The 26,086-nt window shown below is 43.8% G+C and overlaps 1 long non-coding RNA gene across 1 annotated transcript in view; it reads left to right on the forward strand.

The window, feature by feature from the left end:
* LOC144827213 (uncharacterized) overlaps positions 1–26,086 on the forward strand; it is a 157,136-nt gene that overhangs the window by 78,313 nt on the left and 52,737 nt on the right. The window contains exon 2 of the long non-coding RNA XR_013610082.1: positions 7,220–7,310. This is a non-coding gene — a long non-coding RNA (uncharacterized LOC144827213). The remainder of the gene's footprint in view (positions 1–7,219; positions 7,311–26,086) is intronic.

Below are 26,086 nucleotides of genomic sequence, written 5' to 3' on the forward strand. Positions count from 1 at the left end.
CTAATCCTTACTAACGGGGACTTCCTCAGGACAGATGCCAGTATTATCACCAGTGCATTTCACACTGTGATCGTATATTGTGTTTGGCATGGAGTGCAATATTGGCCTCAGTAATATTCTTTGACACAGATTCCGGAAAGTGCATTTATTGGCTCAAGGAATTATATAGTAGGATTAGGGCCTTATGGGACATCAGTTGGTCCATGCAGGTCTTTGTCCGAAGGTGTTCAACAAGCTGGATGGAAGCTCCATCTTAAATATACAAGCTCAACCCATTGGGCAATGGCTCGTTGCCCACCAGAAACAGTGCATTATGCAGGTTCTAAGGGGGCAGAAAATCAGTCTGGTGAAAAGTGTTCCTTCTCAGAGAAGAGTCTGTGAAGATCCACTTCCCAGAATGCAGTGGCCACTTCCTATGTGCAAATAACCAAGTAGATCTTCTAGGTGGCTGCTATGGTTGGAAACCAACTATTCTCACCAGAAAGTCCCATAAGTAAAGAACAACAGAAGTTGCACTTTGTGATTAGTAACTATTCAACCATGTTGCATTTGTAATTCTTAAAAAACATAAATGTTCATGAATATTTTATGGGCAACACTAACAACCATAAATTGGTAGTATTTTCGATGTGCATGTTCTGATGAGTGTAATCCTTTCTCGCTAAAGTTACTCTCCAAACGCTTGCCCACATGTCAAACATACAAAAGTAATGAACACCTGTATACGTGCACGAAACCACTGAGCTCGCTGGACAGGAAATTAAAAATCCAAGAGACTCAGGGAACATCAAAGTGATGACCAATTTGCAGCAGATCCCATTAAAAAGTGGCACAGCACCTACCCAGAAGTGAAATTTACCAGCATATCCAGACATGGAAGAATGTAGGTACCTGTCCCCACCAGAGTTGTCAATGTGATTGTTCACAAAAGGTGTTACAAAAATTCATCCTGCAAATAACAGCAGTCATTTTTGGAAGACTGACGAGGGATATTTTCAGTGCTTTAAAGGCAATTCTTATACTTTGATAATGCCAGAAGTGAATTCAGAAACAATCTTTCAGACACCTTTGGCAAACAGACATTGCATGACCTAGTACCATAATGCAAAATACATTATGAAATGAAAAGACCATTCATATAGCGCGGTAGCAACCCTCAGGTGGCCTAGCGCTGCAGACATCACGCTTCTTGCAAAACAGTTAAAAGCTATTCTGGTTTGTTAAAAAGCAGGGTTTTTAGGAGTTTACGGAAGGTGAGTAGTTTGGGCTCTGATCTGAGTTGGAGGGGGAGGGAGTTCCAGAGCCTGGCCGAGTTGTGGGAGAACGAGCGTCCTCCACACCTGGCTCTCTTGAACCTAGGTATCACTGCCAGAAAGGAAGATCCAGATCTGAGCTGTATGGTTGGGTTATGAGTTTGGTGTATGCAAATGTGGGTGTGTATCTCACAATCCGAGTTTTTTTACTCTTTCACTTTATTGTAATTTTTTGTTAAAGTAAAACTTTAGGAAATTCCGATGAGGTGTAATCATGAGTGAAAACAAGTAGTGGCTGCACATTACCCATTTTAGCATAGCTTAAAGCAATAAGCAATATTTGTGAGTAAAGGGCATGTAGACTAGATGTCGAACTACTGCGTTTATTTATTGTTATTTAAGTTTTTTTAAACATGGCAGTCGCCCCGAAGAGTGTCCTGGTGCTAAAAAAAGGGGTGCATTGTAAATAACATGAGAACATTTGAAGAGCTTCGTGGTCGACTTTTTACTAAATGAAGCAAGGCACTAAATATTCGTAAGAGGAATGGGGAGTTCATTTTTAAGCAGGGTTTGATTAGATTGGAGGACGAAGGTAGGAAAAGAACAAGCATTTGCAATGCAATAGGTCTCGCATTGGTGAAACTTTGAGCTATAGGAGTTGCAACTGCAAATTTTATTTTGCATATTTTTTTGTTGTTAAAAAATATCCCAGCAATAGCATAAGTAATAAAAAATAATTCCACTAAGCAAGGGAAGGGTGGAGTGCCGCAGGCTGTTACTAGGTGTCCCAGTGGAGTTGTAAAGGGATCTATATTAGCCACATAAGGTTCACTATTAATGCAATTATAAATAGAAAAATTGCAGCTGAGGATAGGTTTCCTTTTGTTTTTTCTAAAGTAAGATTTTTGTTAGCTTGCCTTTTAAAAATGCACCATTTAAATGAACAACAATGGTGCGTTTTTAAAATGCAAGCTTACAAAAACCTGACTTACAATAAAAACAAATAGAAACATATACTTACCTGCAATGCTTCTCTTCATAATTGGATTAACCCCTTGCATGCGCATGACAGAACCACACCGTCATGAGCCATGACCGGTGTGTGCTAATGACGGCGTGGTTCCGTCATGCTGCGGCCGCTCCGCCCATGCGGCACTGATTCCCCGCCTGTGCGGGCTCATTGATGAGCGGGCCTGGTCATGACGGAACCACGCCATCATGAGCACACGCCGCCCGTGACTCATGATGGCACGGTTCCATCATGAGCAAGGAAGCGCCGCGCTCACCCCCTACCCCAGGGCCACTGCGGAATTCACGGAGCAGGGAAGGGGTTAAGGGTGCAGTACCTTATGTGGCTAATAAAGGTCCCTTTATGACTCCACAGGGACACCCAGTAACTGCCTGTGGTTGTGCAGTCTTTCCTTGCTTCAAGGAATATCTTTTGTTACTTATGCTTCAACTGGGATATTTTTAAATAAATAAATATATATATTAGCATTTGCAACTCCAGTAGCTCAAAGGTTCACCAAAACGAGCCCTACTGCTCTGCAAATGCTTGTTCAGCTAGCATTCAGACTGTCAATCTCATTACATAAGGACTGGATATTTGCAATGATGACAGCAGACGGCACCCCCGCCCCACGTAAACACCCCCTTAGCCTACAAGATTGTCCATCATTGATCTTTAGGGTATGCAATAGACTGCCCACTAGCAAACATTTCTATCAGAAGTGTCAGAACACTACAGAACCATAGAGATCTGAATAAGGCTTTGCAGAGCATTCAGTGCCTTAATGCACTCCTCTTGATGAGTCCACCAAAGACTGATTTCCGGCTGTTTGTGTTCGGTCACCATTACTTTGGGTGAGCTTAAAATGCTGTTTTTTTGGCCTTATTTATTATTTTGTTTTTTTAATTTTCTTTATTGGCATTTTTCGTTAATGCAACATTAATACAGATTATAATTTTAAGCAATGGAAGCAAGTTCTTGGTAACATTTTCATACAACAGCTTTGACAAGTGCAGCATTGATACATAGGTCAACATTATATACTTCTCGAATCCCCCACGTCTCAGTCTCCACCCTCCCACCCGCAGTACCCTTCTCTCCTGTGGTTTGGGAAACCATTTGCGAAACTTCCATATCTAGGCCATTGTATTGTATCCACGGACTCCATATTTTCTAGAACTTTTTGGGGCATCCCCGGGCCACATTTATGGTCTTTTCTCCTGTCATATACATATCCATCCCCTTCTTCCACTCCTCCATCTGGGGCCCCTGTGTTGTCCCCCATTTACGTGCCAAACCTCTCTTGGCAACCACCAAGCCAAGATTATTTAGTAATAACTTCAACTTCGGGAGGTCCACGTCTGTATGTATGCCCAGTAGCACAAATTTGGGGTCTCTCGGTTAAGGGTGGGCGTAGTTCGCGAAGTAGCGCTACGCGAAGCTACGCGAAGTGCACTTCGCACTACGCGAACTTCACGTAGCACTACGCGAGCTGCGTAGTAGCATGTTCGCACTGTGCAAGATGCGTTTTTAATGATTGCACAGTGCGGACAAGCATCCGGCACTGTGCAAGCATTGAAAACGGCATCTTGCACAGTGCGAGCTGTAGTTTTCTGCTGCTCGAGGAGATTATTACTCGAGTGGCAGCTTTCTCAACGCGAACAGGTAGTTTCTCATTGAGAGCGGTCGCGAGCATGCGCAACCACTCACAATGAGAAACCTGACTTCCTCGCGTTGAGAATCTCGCCGGGATGTCATTTTGCTTGCTCGCGGTCGCGAACATGACGTTCAGGACCGCGAACAAGCAAAAAATGAGTGCTGCACTACGCTATGCTGCACTACGCATGTTCGCACTGTGCTATGTGCCGCTCGCGTAGTGCGAAGTTGCAAAAACTTCGCAAACTCCGTGAGCGGAGCGTAGTGCTTCGCCCAGGGTTACTCTCGGTATCTTATCCCCGAAAACAGCCTTCAGCTCTGTCAGTATGTTTTCCCAATAAGCCTGTATTTCCCGACACTCCCATATCGTATGAAAATAGGTACCGGACTTCTCGTTACATATAAGGCAATTGGGTGTATCCGCCCTCCCTATTCTGTGTAGACGAGATCCGTCATAGTAGGTCCTATGCAAATATTTAATTGAATAAGTCTAAGCCGTGACTTAATAGCTACCTCCCACGGATGCATCAACGCAGTTTCCCAGTCTACACTGTTTAAGGTTCCCAGTTCAATTTCCCATTTAGCCCTCAGTTTCAGGATTGTGTCTGGCTTATTGTTTATTATGGTCCGATATGTCCAGGAAACTGCTTCTTCAGCAATTTTGCCCATGAGGAGTCTTCCCTCTAACGAGCATATTCAGGGAGCTCATCCATATCTATATGTTGCGCCTCCCACGCATGGACCAACTGCAGATATTTACTTTACTGTTTCTGGTGCAGGTCATATTACTTCTGGAGGACTGGAAAGGTAGCAAGTTCTTTGTGATCTAGTATATCTTTGATTTTGGAGATACCCAGCAGATCCCACTTTTTAAACCTGTTTAATTTTGCAAATTCTTTAAGTCTCCCTCCCACACAGAGAGGGGTTTCTCTAGTAATGTTATTGTTAAATTTAATTTGCCTTTCTGCTGTTTTCCAGGCGGCAATCACCACCTGCATAGTCACTAATAATTTTGCAACTCCCTTCCCTCCATAAAGGTAGTGAGTGTGGGGATGTATTTCAAATTACGTGTACTCCAGCGCATATGTGGGATGATCTCTTGGCATGTGTTCCCATTCATTCACCACTATCAAATGGGTGGCCAATAATAGGCTCTAATATCTGGTAGTGATATTCCACCATTATACTGATTGTGCTGCAGCGTAGCTAGGGCCAGTCTGGGAGGCTTTCCGTCCCAGAGGAATGTACGTAAAGCGTCATCTATCCTAACAAAGACATCTTCTGAGATTGGGTAATATGTATTCTGGAGGATGTAAAGGAATTTGGGCAACACGATCATTTTATATAATGCTGCCCTGCCTAGCAATGTCAGGGGCAGCGTTTTTCACCTTTCTATGTCCATTTAGAATTCTCTAAGGACTCTATAGAGATTACGGTGCAGGGCCTCCTGTCGGTCAGTGGTAATGTAAATGCCTAAGTATTGTATCCCATTATTTTCTACCTGGAGCTGGCTCGCGCATTCAAGAGGTCCCCATCTCTGATTTGCTGGATATAGATTGGATTTCTCCCAGTTCATTTTGTATCCAGCATGTTCCCCGTAGCGTTTGAAACTGACCAGTATTCGAGGGAGCGTCGTCCTGGGATTCGTGACATAGAGAAGGATATCATCCACATATATTGATATGCGTTCATTCATAATCTCAGTTTCATTGTGCCAAAAACCTGTCATGTCCTGGTGTGTTCTAATAAGGCAAGCAAGGGGCTCCAGTACGAGGGCAAAAAGGAGGGTGGACAGGGGACATCCTTATCGTATCCCACTCTCTATTGAGAATTCCCCAGAGATTACTCCATTTACCCGTACCTGGGCCAGTGGCTACTCATATAGAAGAGTTATCCATTGCCTAAATTTGGGACCAAACCCAAACTTTTACAATGTTGACATGAGATAGGGCCAGTGGACAGTGTTGAATGCTTTTTCTGCATCGAGCTATAGTGTTAAATGTGGCTCTGTCCTATTGCTTGCTACTTTGAGCCAATTATGTAGTCTCTGTAGGTTTAATCTCTTGGACCTCTTAGGCATAAAGCCAGATTGGACACGGTGAATAAGGCTGGAGATGACTGTTGTTAGCCTGCCAGTGAGGATTCACGTCAGCATCTTTGTTTCTATGTTAAGAAGTGAAATGGGTCGATACGAGCTGCATTTCTGTGGCGGTCTGTCTTTCTTAGGTATTACCACTATTGTGGCTGTTCGTAGGTCTTTCGGTAGGCTGCCCACTGCTTGTGCTTCTAGAAACAAGTTCAAAATATGTGGGCTTAATAGTGCCGCATTTTGTATATAAAGAGTTCAGCTGGCAGTCCATTAGGACCCAGAGTTTTCCTGGGCTTTAGGTAGCTGATAGCTTCTCTGACTTCCTCAAGTGTTATTGCTTCTTCCAACACTCTGTTCCTAGTCCGGGGACCTCAATTGCGTCTAGATACCTTGCTATCTGAGATGGTCCCGCAAGGGGACACTTGGCGTAAAAGGCCTTGTAGTAATGAGCAAAGGCAGTGGCTATCTCAATGGGGGTCACATCCTGTTGACCATCATCCATATCTACCTGAGTCACCCACCTACTGTCTAATTCTTTCTTACTGAGCCACGCCAGTAGTCTACCTGCCTTGTCTCCTGTGTCGTAAAGGTGCTGATGCATGGCTTGTATTGCATGTTGCGCATCGTTTCTAGCTATAGCCAAATATTCCTGGTGAAGAGTCCTCATTTTCATTCTCAGTAAGGGATCATCGTTTGTGAGGGCCGGTGTTTCAATTTGGAGGAGCCTGGATTTGATCTCATTTATATCTTTCAGGTCCAGACCTTTTTTATGGTCTAATATATTTTGGGTTGTTTTATTAGCATTATTGGTTGTATGTTTCTTAGTGTGTGTAATAGTACTTTGTGTGTTTAATATGATGAATTTACAAATTCAGATACTATACAATAAGAAACGCAGACATGCACTAGATACAGGAACAAAAACCAGAGGCTGCTGAGAATCTGGTATCAGATAGGGAGGAAAACATGGTGGGAAGACAAATTTAAAACATTGCTCCATGAAGACAAGAGCGTACGATTTGAAAAGAAAGTCTGCATGCATAAACTACAGAGAAGCAAGCATAATAATTATATGTCCTAGTCAATCCACTATATTAAAATGATGTTTGATGCACTAGAAACAAAAGTTTAAGATTGCAAAATTGCAAACATAATGGACATACTCTCATTAAACCAACACAAGATGTTTTAACAGTCAGTTTATTTATTTAGATGCAGCTGAAGAATGCTGGGAGAAACAAATACTTGATATTGGACAAAACAAAGAACGGAGCATTTGCGACTGCCTCGGAAGACATGGTTGGTAAGTAGGTTCATCACACTAGTTTTAAGATAATTTTGAGACTGAATAATTCAGATTTTCCACAGCAGGTGTGGGTAGAAAATCAAGATTTTATTGAAGACATGGAGGTTGATATTACGCATATCCTCTTTATTGCCAACTCACAGTAGCAACTACAAACAAACAAAAATAACTTAGATTAGGAATCCTAGAACATTTCATTCTCTATTTAATCCCTAGTCTGGCAGCCATCTTCCTTCTTTGCCACGGACATAAGATCCTTATTCCTATAATGTTTGAACATCCTCAACAGGAATTACATAACCAATTGGAACAACTTTCTTCCCGCTTTTCATCCACATGTTAATTATTTTCTGTAGTCCCCTCCTCCTGAAAATAAATCAGAAACATAATATAGGTAGGGTAATTCACAGGGTGGGATAATATCAGCCTCAGTGTCTTTAATAAAATCATGACTTTCTACCCACCCCTGCTGTGGAAAATCTGAATTTCATGGCAAGGCATGGAGGCCAATATTATGCATGTTTAAAGCCTTGCTATAATATTCTTAACTGCACACTCTGCTGGCTTAAATTAAAATTTCTTAGAAACTGATTCTGTTGACTAATCTGATGCTGCTAAAATACCAGTTAAGCCACCTCCAAACAAAAATGCTTTGGATGCCATAGCACCCCTAGCAGAATGCGCCCCAAAGCTAGAAAGATCTATTTTTGCTTTATTCATAACTTCTTTCACCCAACAAGCTAAAGTGGTTGTAGACACTGCTTAATATGGATGTTTGAATGAAATTATTAATTGCGTATCCACATAGCTTCTCGAATGATCTGTTCTCCTTTCATACTCATGCAAACATCTCACTACACACAACTTTCTACATTCATCCAAATTTGGAGAAAAGATAGTACAAGACAAGCTTAGATCTTCTTCTGATAGTAAAGCAATCCCCCTTCTGGCAAGTACCTTCATGCCGAACTTTCTAACGCCTTAACATCGGAGATCCTCCTAAACGAAATTAGACAAAGTAACATGACTAATTTAAAAGACAGATTGTTTTAAATCTGAAAATTCCTTCTCTGACCAGCTTGCCAACTGTTGTAGAACAAGATCCACATCCCTTAAAGAAGGATACTTAGGTCCCTGCCATGTCCTTAATCACACGCTCCTCAAAAATCTTTTAACTACATCATTCTGTCCCACCGATAAACTATCTGTTAATTCATGGCCTGCGGAAATTGCCGATCTACTAATATTCAGTGAGCTGTATGATTTTACTTCTAAGAAAACCTCGGTCAGATAATTTACTACTCTACCAAGGATGCGGATATGGGATCCAAACTCCACAAAACACACCAACAAATCCATGTCTTCCAATCCAAACTTGTATGCCTTTGATGGCACTGGAGCCCAGGACTCCTTGATGAGTTTTGAAGCTTCCAACAATAACCCTGACACCTGCCAGGCTTTCCTGAAATCAACCAACCCACCAACCATAACTGCTCTTGCAGCACCAACTTGTGTCTGTCTCCCATTGCACTCAATAACAGGTCTGCTATATTCGGTAGAAGTACTGGGTCGCCTAACAACATCTCCATGATATCTGGATACCAAATCTGAGACAGCCAAAACGGTGCTATCAACACTAACTCTGCCTCCTCACTTTCAATAATAATCTCTGAACCAAAGCAAATGGTGGGAATGCATAACTTTGAATCTTTCTCCAATCTTGCAAAAATGCATACACTGCTTCTACCTCTGATTCCGGTCTCCAGCTGTAGAATCTGCATATATGAGCATTCACACTGTTGGCAAACAAGTCCACCATAAACAGACTACACCTGTCACTGATCGACATGAACATCTACCTGTTCAACTTCTAATCACTGAAATCTTTCAACTCCCTTGAATTCCAATCCGTTATGATGCTGTACATTCCTGGTATGTACTGTGCCTGCATCATAATATCTTTGCTCAGAAAAAATGCCAACAATCCCTTGCTAAATCCACTAAACCTTTTGACCCTGGTCCTCCCAATTTGTTGATGTAATGTACCACTAAGATACTGGCCATCTTTAATAGAACACAACATCTCACTTGGTCCCTGACAAAACTCTTTATCGTAAAGAAGCCTTCCAACATCTCTTGATAATTGATGTGCATCCCCTTCTACTGATTTGTCCAGTTTCCCCCTGTCGTCAATGAACCACATCTTGCTCCCAGCCTTGAAGACTAGCATACAATTCTATAACCACATCCAAAACCAGCCTGAAAATAGACCTTCCATTCCATGCTTCCAACTTTTCCAACCACCTTTTCAGTTGTCCTTTCGTTTCTGCATCTACCTGCACTCTTTGTGAATACCTTACCCCTCTGCACAGAAATCTTGCCTTCAATCTCTAAAGTGCTTGATAGTGCAATGAGACTGGAAAAACTGCCTGAATAGAAATTGATATTGGTCTAATGCTTTCGCTATTTGTCTCAAAGTTATTCATTCGCACATCAACATTATCCAAATTTCCTTGCAAATCTTCTCTACCTTTACTATGGGTAATCTAACATAAATTCCAACTTCCAAAATCTGAAAACCTTATAACACTATCTCTTGTGTTGGTTCCAGACACAATTCTTTCCTGTTCACTACAAAACCTGGATCATCCAGTACTTGAACTGCAAGCACTGTGTGCTCCTGTGGCAACTCCCTGCTCTGTGACATAATCAGGATGGCGTCCAAATACCCTATCAATTGCACTTCTCTCGTCCTGAATCGGGCCACTATTGGTTTCATCACTTTTGTGAAGCACCAAGGAGCCGACGTCAACCCAAACGGTAGCCTTTTGAATATCCACATTATCCCTTGCCACTGAAACTTCAAATAATCCCTCTGATCCTGACATACAGAGACTGGCAAATATGCATGCTTCAGATCTAGTCGAGTCAACCGATCATCTTTCCTCATGAGATCTCTCAACATATGAATCCCTTCCATCTTGAAATGATCGTACTGGATCTAATTGTTTAATTCTTTCAAACGTATGACAGGTCTCATGCTCTTGTCCTTTTCCTCTACAAGAAAGAGGCTGCTTACAAATCCAGTTGTATCTCCTGATTCCTCTATGGCTCCCTTTCTTACTAACTCCTTAACCTCCTGATCTACCAATTCCTACTCCTTTTTAGATAAATTCAATGCTTTTGGGCATCGTTCCTCCATCAGACTTTGCACAAAAAACTATCTAATAACTAACTATGGGCGTAAAATCTGTTACGCTCGTGGAATTTGCGGATTTTTGGCAATTTCGCGGTCTGCGAATTGCACGAATTTGCCCAAAAATCCGCTTTTCGCAAGCTGGCGGATTTTTTTTCTTGGTCGCGCTTAAACAATTCAATATCACGCGCGCTGTGTTGACTTACCCTGATTCTGAGTTCTCTGAGTTGTTTTTCTCCCGGTTTGCGTGTGCTGTGCCATTTTGGATCTTGCTGCGTGATCGCGCAAGAGTTTTTCGACCGCTAGTACGTCATCGTGGCCCGCCATCTTGCACAGCGAGAGTTTTACAACGCGAGTACGTCATAAGGGCCCGCGGTCACGCATCGCAGGAGTAAACAATTGCAAACACGTAGATGCGGCGTGCAGCTGACTTCCGGCGGGAGATTTGAACAGCTCGCTTTCCCGAACTTGCAAAAATTGCAATTCTGCACAAGAAATCCACCGCAGGCAGCAAAAGCCTTCTGAAAATTATGATTTTGATCAGAATAACTCCTCAGATTGACATTTGGCTGCACTTTTTTGTGCAAGGAGTCCATTTTTGGCGGGGGGTGGAGGAAGGAAGTGCCCCAGAGTCTCCAACTTTCTGTTCCTGTCCAGCAGGCTCCTCCCAGTGATTTGTCCATGTCCTAGTCACTTTTCATTTGGATCTGGAGCTGGAATGATTACTTTTTGTGGCTGCTGCTGGATATTTGTATTCGAGGACTTTTGGGACTTTGGAGTTTGGATTACTTTTGGATTTGAGATTTTACAAGTAAGTTGGTGTTGTTTCTTTGGGGCATTGCAGTTGCTGCAACTACAATTGTAAAACTTTTTCACAACTTAAAAAAAATATATATTGTGGGTAGCCACGGTACCCAGTAGGCCCAGGGTTAATCGTGGGTGCATGATACAACTGTTTCTGTGAGTGTGGTTGTACTTAAATCTCATTTATGTCATGGAATTTTAGCTCACTGTTATATGTGGAATTTCTTTTTTTTAATTTTGGGGTGCCTGTAAAGCCACACTAGCCAGTAGGCCCAGGGGTACTGAGTGGTGCATGGACCAAGTCTTTCTGTGGGGTGTCTTGAATTTAAACATCATTGAGGGCAGGGATGGTACTGGATTGGGGTGATTTTTGTGTGTTTTTTTTACTTTTTGGGGTGTTGTTGGGGCCTGGCCATGTGGGTGGGGGGCATTTTGAGGCCTGGTACAGGCAGGGCCTGACCATGTGGTGGGGTGAAGGGGCCATTTTGAAGCCAGGCAGTGTGCTCAGGCCTGCACCCAGTTTGCCTTGCTTTCATCCGTTATGCCCAGGGGTACTCAGTGGTGCATGGGCCAAGTCTTTCTATGGGGTGTCTTGAATTTAAACATCATTGAGGGCATGGATGGCATTGGATTGGGGTGTTTTTCGACTTTTTGGTGGGTTGTTGCGGCCTGGCCATGTGGGTGGGGGCCATTTTGAGGCCTGGTACAGGCAGGGCCTGGCCATGTGGTGGAGGTGAAGGGGCCACTTTGAAACCAGGCAGTGTGCTCAGGCCAGCACCCAGTTTGCCTTGCTTTCATCCATTATGCCCAGGGGTACTCAGTGGTACATGGGCCAAGTCTTTCTGTGGGGTGTCTTGAATTTAAACATCATTGAGGGCATGGATGGCATTGGATTGGGGTGTTTGTTTGTGTGTTTTTCGACTTTGTGGTGGGTTGTTGGGGCCTGGCCATGTGGGTGGGGGCCATTTTGAAGCCTGGTACAGGCAGGGCCTGGCCATGTGGTGGTGGTCAAGGGGCCAATTTGAAGCCAGGCAGTGTGCTCAGGCCTGCACCCAGTTTGCCTTGCTTTCATCCATTATGCCCAGGGGTACTCAGCGGTGCGTGGGCCAAGTCTTTCTGTGATGTCTCTTCTATACTGATTAAGGAAGCGTTTAACAGGGCTGAACCTACCCGTCACCTAAAAAGACCATGGCACAAACTCTCAACCAATGACCTGCACTCCACCTTAGGAGTATTCCACCAAGAGGCACATACAAACATTAACACAACATATGCTGCCTTCCATAACTGGATCACTCAGGGACTAGACACCCTTATCCCTCTCAAATGGACTAGGGGACGGAGCTCCCCTTCCAACCCATGGTATAATAACACCCTGAAAACCATGCGAAGGGAATGTAAGAAAGCCGAAAGAGCCTGGAGACGGGAATACAATGACAGAGACAAATCCTTCTATCTGTCCAAACAAAAGCTATATCACAAAGCTATTTGTTCCGCTCGGGCCGCCTTCTATGCTGAAGAAATTAACTCTAGTCCTAACCCCGCCAAAGTTGTTTTCAAACTAGTAGATGAGCTGCAAAGTAGCAGGTCTCCTTCCTCCAACATCACTTCTGCGCAGCAATGTGAGGACCTTGCCTCATTTTTCATTGAAAAAGTGCAAAATATCTATAAATCCTTCCCACATCACTCTGCTACATCACTCAGCTCCCCTATATCCAACAATAATGGCACCATGATGACGCATATACCTGAAATTTCTCATAAGGACCTGACTATACTTTGTAGAAAGGTCAAATCTGGTTCCCCAGCAGACCCTATGAGACCGGCCCACTTCATCGAATCCCTAGACTTTTTTCTACCCTCCCTGGCATTTATATTGAATCTGTCCTTTTCCTCGGCCAGTGTCCCGATTGCCTGGAAGCAAGCATGGGTCTCTCCCATTATTAAAAAACCGACCCTCGATCCCTCCAAACTAGAGAATTTCAGACCCATTTCACTGCTCCCATGGCTGTCCAAACTCGCAGAGGCCCACGTAAACACCATCCTGTCCAAACACATGGATCTAAATAACATCTTAGATCCATCTCAAAACGGATTTAGGCCGGGCCACAGCACTGAGTCTGCCCTCCTAGCCACGTCGGAACATCTCCGGACGATACTTGATGCCGGTAAAAGTGCTGCGCTGATCCTATTGGACCTCAGCGCGGCCTTTGACACGGTATCCCATAACATTCTGCTAAATCGTCTGGCCACTGTGGGTATCTCGGACCGTGCCTTGGAATGGTTCCGCTCCTTCCTGGAGGACAGAACTTTCCGGGTATCAGCCCCTCCATTCCTCTCCCAGTCCCATTCCATCGGACAGGGAGTCCCTCAGGGCTCTGCACTCAGCCCATCCCTTTTTAACCTATATGTGCAACCACTTGCGGCAGTAGCCAGAGAATGGGACCTCACGCTGGTGTCATACGCCGATGACACGCAGCTGGCTATCACCCTTACCGAGGGTCCCTCTACCTCTGCCGCAAGGTTCAGGGATGGGCTGGCTGCTGTGGCCCAGTGGATGACGGACAATAGCCTGCAGCTTAACGCAGGCAAGACGGAGGTGCTGCTCCTCGGAAAGAACACTAGTCACTGGAACCAGCACTGGTGGCCGTCGTCGTTGGGCACCATCCCACCCCCCAAATCCTTGGTCAAAAACCTAGGCGTCTGGATGGACTCCTCACTCAACTTCCAGACTCACACAAAAAAAGTAGCGGCCACTTGTGTAGGCCTGATGAGGAGCCTCAATCCCATACTCGGCTTCTTTGACCCCAAGGTTCGTCAAATGATTATCCAAGCCACAATTCTTTCCCGCTTGGACTATGCAAATGTCTTACTTCTGGGCGCCAACAAAGCGGAGATAGCACGCCTGCAACGCGTGCAGAACACCGCTGCAAGAATCTTGGTCGGGCTTCCCCGCAGGTGCTCAGCCAAAGCTACAATCCGAAAGTTGCATTGGCTACCTATCGAGTCTCGAATCCAGTTTAAAGCTCTCATCATGATCTTTAAAATCCTTAAAACTGGACGCCCAGAACTTCTCCGGCCACTCCTCACACCTTATGTGCCACAGCGCAATTTGCGCTCTCTAGGCCAACAACTATTGACGGTCCCCATCACAAAGCTAGCCCGCACTGGCGGACGCTCTTTCAGAGTACTGGGAGCCAAACTTTGGAACACCCTGCCAGTCAACATTCGCTCTTTGGAAAATCTGTCTGCCTTCCGGAGAGCCGTCAAAACCCACCTATTCCCTCCCCCTTAGGTCCCTCGCTTCCTTATTCTGTCCTCCGTGGAGTTTTTGCGGTTCTTTAGCGCCGGGACGCCTCTTTGGTGTGGCAGCTGTTTGCGCTTTATCAAATTTTAACATAGCATAACATTAATGTAAACATCCATTTTTGATTAGAATTGCAATTTTTATTTGGGGTCTTTCCGTTTTTGGGTGTGTTGTAAAAATAAATGCCTAGTTGCAAATATTAATTGAAGCACGACATATGCAACATTTATTTAACTGTTGTTCCTCTGGCTTTCTTTGCTTTTAGGTGCACAAGAGAACCACAAATCAGTCATCGTTCATCATCAGTGCCAGGAAGAAGTCCTGCTGCGGTGTGTGCAGCACAACGTCATGTGACGTTATGTGTGGCCACAGACAACTCTGCAACTCGTGCAACTGCGGCCTGCTGTTCTGACATCTGAAGAAGAAGGGCCCAAAGAAAGGTGGCCGTAGCTCCTCCACCAAGAAAGTTGCCAGTGCCACTGCCAGTAAGAAGGAGCAGAAGAAGAAAGTGGCGCCACTTACCAATGAGATTGGTGTGCCTACAGACAGTTTTTTGGGGAAAAAATAAACTACGCCTGCAGCAGCGGGGTCCGCCGGGGACCAAGCTGGGAGCAGCACCTCCGCTTCATTGGGCTCAGTGCCACCACGCCAATATAGGTCCAAGGCCATGAGTGCTGCAGGGGCAGCCACTTTAATTGTTCAATCACCATCGACCAGTGTTGTTGGCTCATCTCAAGAAAGTAGCATCCAATCAACGCAGGGTGTAACTCATCTGACGAGTGTTCAACAACCACAGCCGTAACGACAACCACAGGTGCAACTAGTACAAGCGCAAGTATATGCGCAAGGAGACGCGCAAGTGGAGGCGCAAGTGGAGGCGCAAGTGGAGGCGCAAGTGGCGCATGGAGAGGCGCAACTAGAGGCGCATGAAGCGGCACAACTGCCCACAATACTTGTTCCTCCAGAAGTAGGGGCACATCAGGAAATCGAGATTGAAGCGGAGGTATCATCCGAGGAAGCCACTCCTCCTGATGATGATCCATTGTCTTCCAGATCCCCAGCAAGAAAAAGGTCAAGGAGGGCTACTACAAGTTCTTCTTCAAGCCCCCTTCCTTCTGATGATCTTGATGTTGATTGGAACCCATCAATGCAGTCTGAGAGTGAGGCACGCCATGAGCCGACAAAGGTAGCTAAGCCTAAAAGGAAGGTTCCCGTAAGGCTTCCACTTATGGGTGATGACAACGAACAAGAAGTGGTGTATTCTGCTGCTGATGAACAGTCTGACGACGACCCAGTCATCACAGTCGTCACTCCTTGCCCAGCGGGCATGCAGCAGACAGACATTTTTACCCTATCCCGAATTGCTGCTGAGCGTGATGTGGGCGGCGTGGCACTGGTACCACCACCAATGCAGTTAACTACTACAACAACACGACCTACAGCTTCCATATTTTCTTGTCAGAAGGGCCGGCAGGGACCTCCATCCAGTTTGACCTCCATTACCTCAAGTAGTGGTGCTGTAAGTGCACAACAGAGTCAAATTCAGCCACGCCCATCCTCCACTTCATCTGGCATTGTAAGTAGCACCTCCACCACCGGCAGACATCTCCAGTCCCCAGTTAGCAAAAAGGTGGAAAACATGGTCGTTTGTTCGATTTGTAAAGCTGTAGTTAGTCGGGGTAGGTTTGTACCAACTATGGTACCGGAGGCCAGAGAGGTCATCTCCAAAAACACCACACTATCATTTGGGAGGCGCACATGAGGAAGATCCGGGAAACCACACGTACAACAAATCCAAATGTATGCTTTCATATTGCATCTGATGATGACGAGGGGCTGATCGTGCAGGGGGAAGTGAAGAAGCGACAGACATTTTTTCTGGTACACCCAGTACCCCTGGCAGCAGCACTGCAGTGGTAGTGCCTACCCCAGCAACATGTATGAGGCACACTAAGAGTCTGGGAGAGACACCAATGCGAAAAAGTACATTAATGAGCCTAACTGGGTTGAAGAAGTCTGGATCATCATCATCACATATGAAAACAGTCCAGACCACCATTAAAAGAATGTTTTGGTCGTAGGCGCCATTGGAACGCAACCACCCAACGGCACATACATCTGTATAACGCAAAACTGGCTAAAATGCTAGCGCTGGACCTTCTCCCTTTTTCTTTCGTGGAAGGGGTGGGTTTTCTAGAATTTGTGCCAACAGTCTACCCTAAATGGAAGGTTCCTAGCCGGTCCTATTTTGCCAGAGTTGCGGTTCCAGCACTACATGAAGATGTGCTGGAAGTGATTGGGTCAGCTTTGCAGAAGAGTGCTGTTCACACTATCCACCTGACAACAGACATGTGGACCAGTTGCCAAGCCGTGGATTACATGTGCATCACTGCACACTGGGTCTCTTTTGCAGGGGTTAGAGAAAAGATCTTTACAGGTGTTGATTCTGCCACAATTTATCAAGCGAGTCGGAAACATGCAACAGTAGCCTTGTTTGCCATGGAGAAATCTCATACTGCATTAAACATTTTGGATGAGTTTAAGAGTAAGGTCTCTAAATGGCTGGTGCCAAGAAGTCGCATGATTGGTTATGTTTCCACGGATAATGGCAGTAATATAGTTAAGGCCATGCATGATGGTGGCTACTTCAGAGTACCGTGTTTGGCGCACTGCATTAACATTGTTGTGCAAGATTTCTTGAAAAGAGAAAACACAGTCAGCAAGTTACTGACCACCTGCCGAAGAATCTGCACACATTTCAGCCATTCTTTTAAGGCCCAGAAGGAGATGAGGATCATTCAACGTTGCCGTGGAGTGCCAGTCAAAGGACTCATCCAGGAGGTGGCAACACGCTGGAACTCAACCTTTTACATGCTTGAATGTCTGTTTGAGCAGTACAAGGTAATCAATGAGTATGCCAATAGCATTAACATACGGTCTGCTCCTATGAAAGACATGAGGCTAGAGCCGGAGGAATGGGACCTAGGTCAAAGCCTGACAGACATGCTTCGTCCTTTTGAGGTCTTCACCCGTGAAGTCAGCAGGGAGGATTGTAGTTTGGGCAAAGCTATCCCATTGTTGTTCATGCTAGAGCAACAACTGAAGGCGGTGTCTTCAACGTTCCAAGCTGATGTTCACAAACAAGAGGCATATCGGTTGGCGGAGAGCTTATTAAGCCGCCTACTTGTCAATGAAAGGCTTAAAAAAATACATTCAGAACAACATTAAATTTGTGCCACTATTCTGGATCCACGGTACAAAAAGGCACTGACCAGCAAAGTATTCATTCCTTTTGATGAAGAAGATGTTTCAAAGTACAAACATTGGCTAGCTGTGTCAGCCACTCGGTTCGAAAAAGAGCAGCAGGAAATCGAAGGAAACACTACAAGTACTACTGAAGCAGCAGGCCATCCGGCGTCAAGGTCCACTTCTGTGGCCGAAGGCAGTCACTTTCCCTCACAGCCATTACCAACAGCAGCAACAGTATCCTCGTCATCATCACCTGCACCAGGCCCAGCCATAATATTGTCGGGAGCGTATTGGATAACTCGGCAAGGGTTTGCTCGCTCCAGTGTTGATGCAAAGGAAACACATGGTACGCAAAGTGGAGCACCACCCAGGGAGGCTCTTGAGTGGATGGTGCAGGCCTATCTGGATGACCCAACAGAGGTCTACATTGATCGTGACCCATTGGTGTATTGTTATGGGAAAAGACCTCACTGGCCACTGCTCAGCAGGCTGGCTATAAATTATTTGTCTTGCCCACTCGCAAGCGTGTCTTCGGAACGAGTTTTCAGTGCTGCTGGTGCCATTGTCACTTCAAAAAGGTCCTGCCTCTCGCCCAAAAATGTGGAGAGGTTAACAATGATCAAGATTAATCAGCACTTCATACCACCAGATTACAAAATACGTGAATACACGCAGGAAGAAGAGGACACCGACTTAGGTGACGGAAGCTCTTCTCTGTTAGCTGACCTACTCCATGTTCAATTCACAGAGTTTGAGGACGAGCTCTACTTCCCTGACAACGAGGCTTGAAAAAAGTACTTTTTGTTTTCTTCCCTCCTTTTTGACTTTTATTTCTGTGTGTCTTTCTTTGATTGGCAACTTTTAGCACAACAAAACTTTAATCACAACAAATCCATCAGAAGCACTGTCTTTGTCTTATTTTCCATATTGAAGGTGCCGCTGTCTGCATTCCTGAAGTTCACAACTCAGTCATGCTCCTCTATCCTCCTCCTCCAGACACCCCCTATCCATTCCCTCAAGGCAGATGGCTGGATTACGCAGAATCTAGGAACTGTCGCTTCAGTCCGTACACGAGTCCCCTCAAAAGAAGTGGGACTGGAATGACTCACTATGCTGACTGCACCTTCTGAAATTGACACGAGAGGCTGCCCTGTGGCCCTTCACTTAAATAAGATGATGGTAATGAATGATGAGATGGCATGCAGTGGTGGACAACACTGGCTGTCTGGCTCTGATGAAAGCAATTGTTGTTTGTTTATTGTGCATGAAGTGAATCCTATCTATGTGTTCTGTTATTGTTATTTAATCTTTTACACACTAAATGTAAGTGTACTCTGTTACCTTGTTTAATACAAATTGTACTTCTACTGCAGGGGCCAGCCACTACGTTGCATATTCAGTATGGAAAATGTCCTTGGACTCAGTGTGTAGACAACATTGAGTTTGCCAATAATATACCATGATGATGATGAGTCTTGATGATTAAAGTTACATATTATCTTTATTCTTTACACAATCACTCAATGGGATGGATGGATCATCATCATTGTCGGTTTACGGAAGAAATATGGCCGTTTCGTGAGTGGCAAACAACAGGTAAACAAGTCAACAACAACCACAGCAGAACTAAATGTCTGTCTAGTCGTGGTATGGGAGTGGTCGAGCCAATGTAGTGTATGCCAGAGACCAGACAGCAGTTTGTGTAAAATTGTGGCTATGTGGCTTGCTGCATAAAATTAGATATGCTTTGTCTCTCTGTGTCAAAGAGGTATGCCTCATCATCAGGGTGGTTCACTCAGTGGTGCCTGCCTTGACCGTCTGCATGGTCCTTGCCTGCTGTGTGCAATTACTATCCTTGAAAAGGAGACTCAGAGTACGCACGTTAGAAATAATGCCTGTATGCCCTATTTTTAAAACTAATGTGATATACTACTAAGTCATTCTCTCTCTGAGTGAAATAGTTGTTGATAACTTCTGTTCAGTTTGCCCTTCCTTCAGCTGTTCTAGTAGCATCAAGACCTTTGCGTCCTCATCCACTGGGTATATAGGGAGGCAGCGGCCTCTCCTTGATGCAATCATGTGTAGTATGGTAGAACGAGCTATTGTCTTGTGGGAGTATTCTAGTAAATACTGCAGTGCTCCCCCATGTTTGTCTTTGAGCAGGGCAAAGGTATCCTCCACTGCTGACCCTTTATGTCTGTGTGCCATGGAGTACCTCCTCTCCTTTGCAGATTGTGGCTGCAGTTAAAGTGTCAGGATCCAGGGCCGGATTGCTTACGCATCGTCAACTACAAGACATAGACTTATTTAAGCACATGTTGGTGATATTGCGATACATTATTGAAACCGTGGCATAAGTACTTGCTATTTACCTAACATACACACTTTTAAAACGGTGCACAGACATAATATCGACTCCAAAATATCGTTTGGACAGAATATCGAGTTTTAAATATCGTTTGGACAAAATATTGACAGGACAGAATATCGACAGTCAAAATATCGTTTTTAAGGTAAGTGAAGTAATATCGACTGTAAATAATATAGAAAGTGAAAATATCCAAGTATATAATCTAGATAGTAAAAAATATTGTTTTTAAATAATATTTAATTATTTATAGTGTTTTTATGTTATAATATGTGTGAAAAGTGTCATTTTATGTTATAATTATTTTTAATTAATGATTTTTTTTTATTATTGTGTAATTTTATTCTGTAGCGGGTTGTGGGTTTATAGGGGAATAGGGTGGGAAGTAATTTAATTATAAATAATTAAATATGTAAATTTATTAATTGGTAGTAATATTTTATTAATTGGTAATTAAATAATATTTGTTAATTATTTAAAATGTAATTGGTAATTAATTTAATTTAATTGATTAATTGCTAATTATGTTAAATTAAAGGGGTATTTTTAGGGTTCAGGGTCAGTTTTTGGTTTTTGGGTAAAGGGGTATTTTTAGGGTTCAGGGTCAGTTTTTAGTTTTTGGGTAAAGGGGTATTTTTTGGGTTCAGGGTCAGTTTTTAGTTTTTGGGTAAAGGGGTATTTTTAGGGTTCAGGGTCAGTTTTTAGTTTTTGGGTAAAGGGGTATTTTTAGGGTTCAGGGTCAGTTTTTAGTTTTTGGGTAAAGGGGTATTTTTAGGGTTCAGGGTCAGTTTTTAGTTTTTGGGTAAAGGGGTATTTTTAGGGTTCAGGGTCAGTTTTTAGTTTTTGGGTTAAGGGGTATTTTTAGGGTTCAGGGTCAGTTTTGGGTTTTTGGGTAAAGGGGTATTTTTAGGGTTCAGGGTCAGTTTTTAGTTTTTGGGTAAAGGGGTATTTTTAGGGTTCAGGGTCAGTTTTGGGGTTTTGGGTAAAGGGTTTTTTTTAGGGTTCAGGGTCAGTTTTGGGTTTTTGGGGTACAGGGGTACAGTGTAAAAATAAAGTAAAATTAAATTTACATTAATTTAATTTAATTAAATTAAATTATATTAAATTAATTTTAAATAATTTAAATTATAACAATTATTATATACTTACCAATACTTACGTTGTAATGGTAGTGCGTTGTAAAAGTTGCGTTACTATATATATATATATGTTTTAAGAAATATGATTAAAAAAATATTATTTTTTTACTTTCATTAATTATTTAATTATTAAAAGTTATTTTAAGTATTGTTAAGTATATTTTAGTAATTAATTTTTTATATTAATGTAATTAAACATTGTTTTTATTAAAGTCGATATTTTTTACAACTATATTTTTGTAAACGATATTTTTAACTCAATATTTTTGTACTTACCTGTTTGTAGATAGAAACTCGATATTTTGTCTGTCGATATTTTGTCAACGATATTTTTGTTGGTCGATATTCTGTCCCTCGATATTATTTCAGTGATCCTTTTAAAACGTCTCCTTTGGCTAGATGGTCATGCTGCGCACTATTTCTTAACATATAAGATTTGACAGTACTGCTGACAGTATGTAACAAGGTAAGTAATTATGCAATTAGAGTTGCATACTGAATGCCGGTGTCGCCTGTTCCTATACACATATTCTGCGCCTGATGGGGAGAAGGGGAGGAGTGGGTTTGAGAGGATAGGTGAAGGGTGCCATCTGCACAGCCTAACTCTTGTAGGAAAATGCAATATAAACCAATCATGGTATTGTACCACACCATCTGTGCTTGTGAGCATCCTTTGTGTGCAACCTAGAAATTACTTGAGTACCCTGGAGAATACCATAGTATACCAGAGGGTTAAGAACAGGTTTATTTAGTGACTTTTGACTCACAGTAACTCAGCCGAGATAGGTGCTGGGTGGGGAGGTAATTTCGCTGTCCCGGAGACTGCCGGCCGAACGAGCCGCCATCTTGGGGGTAGTTAATGGTAGCGGCTAGTTCTTTCTCCCCTGAACACATAAATGCCCGCGCAAACGCGAACGCGCCAAAGGCAAGCCCGTCTGCGCCCCTCGGTGGCCGGCCAGGGCCTGAGGCCAGAACCCCTGCCGGGTCGGGTCCAGCCCGTATCTATACCGCCAAACAGCTACACGCGCTATGCCCCCCATCACGGAGCTGTGTAAGCATAGCATAACGTTAGGAAATCAGCGTTATACATGCAGTCATGCCTTCTTATTACAGAGACGAACTTGGAACTGAGAGGGACCTGCCAGAAGTTAAGTCTTGCCTTGATTAACTGTAGATCCCTGAGGAAACATAAACAGGAAATTCATGATTATTTGTTAGACACCCAGCCAGATGTGCTATTTCTTACTGAGGCCTGGCTAAAGGAGGACTCTACACCAGAAATCCTCGAAGCCCTTCCACATAATTATGTAATTAGCAGAGTGGATCGGATGGCTAATAGGGGAGGAGGGATTGCCATTATTCATAAGCTAACTATTCAGTGTACTTTAGAGTCCTCCAACATTGAGGATAGTGAAGCAGGCTTCTTTTCTATAATGGTATCACCCAACTATATTATAAAAGGTTTTCTAATCTATAGGTCCCCTGGGCCCTTGGCCCGGTTTGCATCCAGCCTAATTAAGCAGGTAATGCAACCCACCCTGCGTTATGAGAAAAAGTTGTTGGGGGACCTGAATCTTCATTTTGAGGACATGACGAACATCAAAATGCAGGAGGTCTGTAAGGAACTGGGTGCCCTTCAGATGACTCTACTATCGGGACTCCCTACGCACCAACTAGGACATCTATTGGACCCGATTTTTGCGAATTGGGGAGCCCTAGAAACTGAATCCCAGATGGCAGTACCCTGGACTGATCACTATGTAGTCCCCTTCAGCGCCTTGTTGCCTCAGACATATATACCCAAGCTGTCCGGCGCGGTGGTAGCCCACAGAAGTTGGGCTAGGTTCTCACCAGCAAACTTTAATCTGGCCCTCCAACAGGGTGGTAATGACATTGACTCTGCCTGTAGCACTCTTGATACACGTATTATGAAGGCACTAGATAGTAATGCTCCATGGTCCTTGAGGGCGCCTGGGAGACATTTGAAAACTGCACCATTATTTAACAGGGCGCTCAGACACAGCGTAATCCGCCTGTAAGTGTCTTGAAAGAGCTTGGAGAAGGGACTTTGCAACTCACAGGAGAACTGAATACAAACTCTGTCTCAAACACTATCACTCCCTTATTAGGAAAGCTAGGGCCACTTACTATAGTGACAGGATAGAAACAGCTGAGAGCTCCTCGAAGGAACTTGTTATACCCTACTTAGTTGTATAACATGTATTCTAGCCCTGCTGCCTCTAGCTGCTCAGCCAGAGTGTCAGTTGATTACTGAATGTTGGTGTGCCTGTGATGCGTGGAATGCCTGGGTGTTTGAGTGGATGAGTGTTGTCAGTTAGAGATGGGCTGAGCAGCTAGGCAGGCTGCTCCTGGGGGGCTGATACCACACCAGTGCTGGCTGGAGTCAAGACTGATAAAACCTGAACTGTAGACTTAATAAAGAAGACTTAAAATATACATCCTGGCTCCTGGTGTCTATCTACATAGGACACAACATATTTTGGCGACGAGCGGACTTGCACCCTAGAGACTCTTGGTACAGCACAGAAACAAAGGAACTAAAGAGAAACTACAAGTGAAACCAAGAGATCCTACAAGCAACTACATCTACAAAGAAAGTATTTCCAGGCAAGCCAGCATCAGCCCCACCAGTGTCCTTCCAATGGACAGCTCCAACGAACAGTGTCACCACCACTGACACTACAGCCTGGGTATACTACAGCCACCTAAAGGATTACAGTGAGTTGGAGGAGTAGTTCAACTACAACCGCATTTGGTGTTCCAGCCATGAAAGGATTACAGTGAGTTGAAGGAATAGTTCAACTACAACCGCATTGGTGTTCCAGCCACAAAAGGATTACAGTGAGTTGGAAGTGTAGTTCAATTACAGCCACATCAGGTGTTCCAGCCACATTGTTACCTTCAAAAGTGTTTGGTGAGTTGGATGGGCAGCTTCTCTACTACCAGGTGTTGGTGTTCCAGCCACATCGCGCTACAGTTTGCAATGTCTTTAAGAAAAAGACAATTTGGGATTCTTAATTTCAAAGGTGGTATAACTGACAGCGTACAGTTGCTACACAGAAGGAGATTGCAGCAGAAGAAGGTTTAAAGAAACGAAGGACCTACCCCTGGTTTGTCTACCTCTGGATGTCTGCTCTAGAGGTGTGGTGCCAGCTCGAAGTCTTTGGACACTTTTTGGATTCCACATGTTTGATCATGTCTACATGGATACAGAGATTCCCACAGGGGGTCTTGCTTTGGTTTCACTGCACAAGGTTAGCACGTGCTGTCTTTAAGCAATGTTTGATGCCTGTCTAGTAGTTGCATCAAGGTGAGTGACTTGATTTTCAAATGGGGATAGTGCATCAACTTTGGACTACGTGCTAATTTGGGAAATGCTGTTTGAGGAAATAGGGGTCTGCCTTTTGGCACTTAAGAGAAGGTGTCATGGTTTTATCTTCACTGGAACAGGCGCAAAGACCGGTCCGTGTGGTTCCCAAGCACAGAGTTAGCAGTGGACTTTGTCAACTTTTATCTGCTATTCGAGGCGGTTATTTAATCAACGTTCCCCAGCCAATCTCTTTACTTGTGCCAGTATGGGGGTAAGCCAATTTTTTTAAGTTTTGCGATTTGTGGCTGCCCCTTAGACTTTCGGCAGTTTAACCGCAGAATTCATTTTAAAAAATAGCCATGTCACAAGACAAGCCATGTACGCGCTTACCTTTGTCCAGCAGCAGGGTCACGTGCAGTCCTCCGGTGAAGTTCCCTGTGAACCTGCATCTTCAGTGTGACGTGTACGGCTGCTTCGACTTTGTCTTTTGGCTCTTGTGGACGTTTTGGTGCATGGAGGTGATGGAGCGAGGTGGCAAACACAAAATGTTGTGTACCCCTCTCAAGGTTAATGTCCCATAACGTTAATATTTACTAATTGTATGTTTTGTGAAATTAACCAACCATAGAGTAAGATGCACACATTATTTTATTATTATACACGGGAATACTAACTTTGCTTGCATGTTGCAATAAAACAAACTAGCTAATATGTATTGTTATTGTGTTGTGAATTAATGCACAGCTTAAATATAAACAAAATGCAATTTAAATGTGCTTAATGTCTTCGTTTGTGTGGTGGAGAGGTTGAAAATGTAAGTATAAAATGCATTTGTGTAGCTTATATTGCTAGGTAACAACTAATGGGGAAACATTAGTAAGGTGGGAGGTAAACAGAACGGGTTTAAATTCAATAATTAACATGAATTTGTGTTTGTTTCTATAATAGTTCCAAAAGTGGCTTCTGAGGCCTAGTTAAAATGGAAGCTCGGGTAAACAGTGAGCAAGAGCTGAACAGCGCAGGCGCGCCAAAACCTGCAAGTCAGAGTGAACTGCCTGTGCTCGATGAGGTTCAAGGCTGCCTTAGCTCGGAACCTAGGATGAGTGCCAAACATGGAAGCTTGGACGTTGTGATCATGGGAAAGGGTGCCGATGTATCTACTAGAAGAAATAGTAACGCTATGGACTGTCTTAAACCAAAGACCCTTTATTTTTCTGCTGAACCATATAGAAAATGAGGTTGTAATGGTGAGATGATGCTCACCCACCCCGAAATTGTCCAATGGGAGGTTGAATAAGAAATAACAGTTACTTTTTAGATAGATTAAGTTAGGAAATTAGGGTATAAAATCCCCTGGATTTGACTAGAAGGGGTTGCTT

Source organism: Lissotriton helveticus, chromosome 4_1, assembly GCF_964261635.1.
Source record: "Lissotriton helveticus chromosome 4_1, aLisHel1.1, whole genome shotgun sequence".
NCBI classification, from domain to species: Eukaryota; Metazoa; Chordata; class Amphibia; order Caudata; family Salamandridae; genus Lissotriton; species Lissotriton helveticus.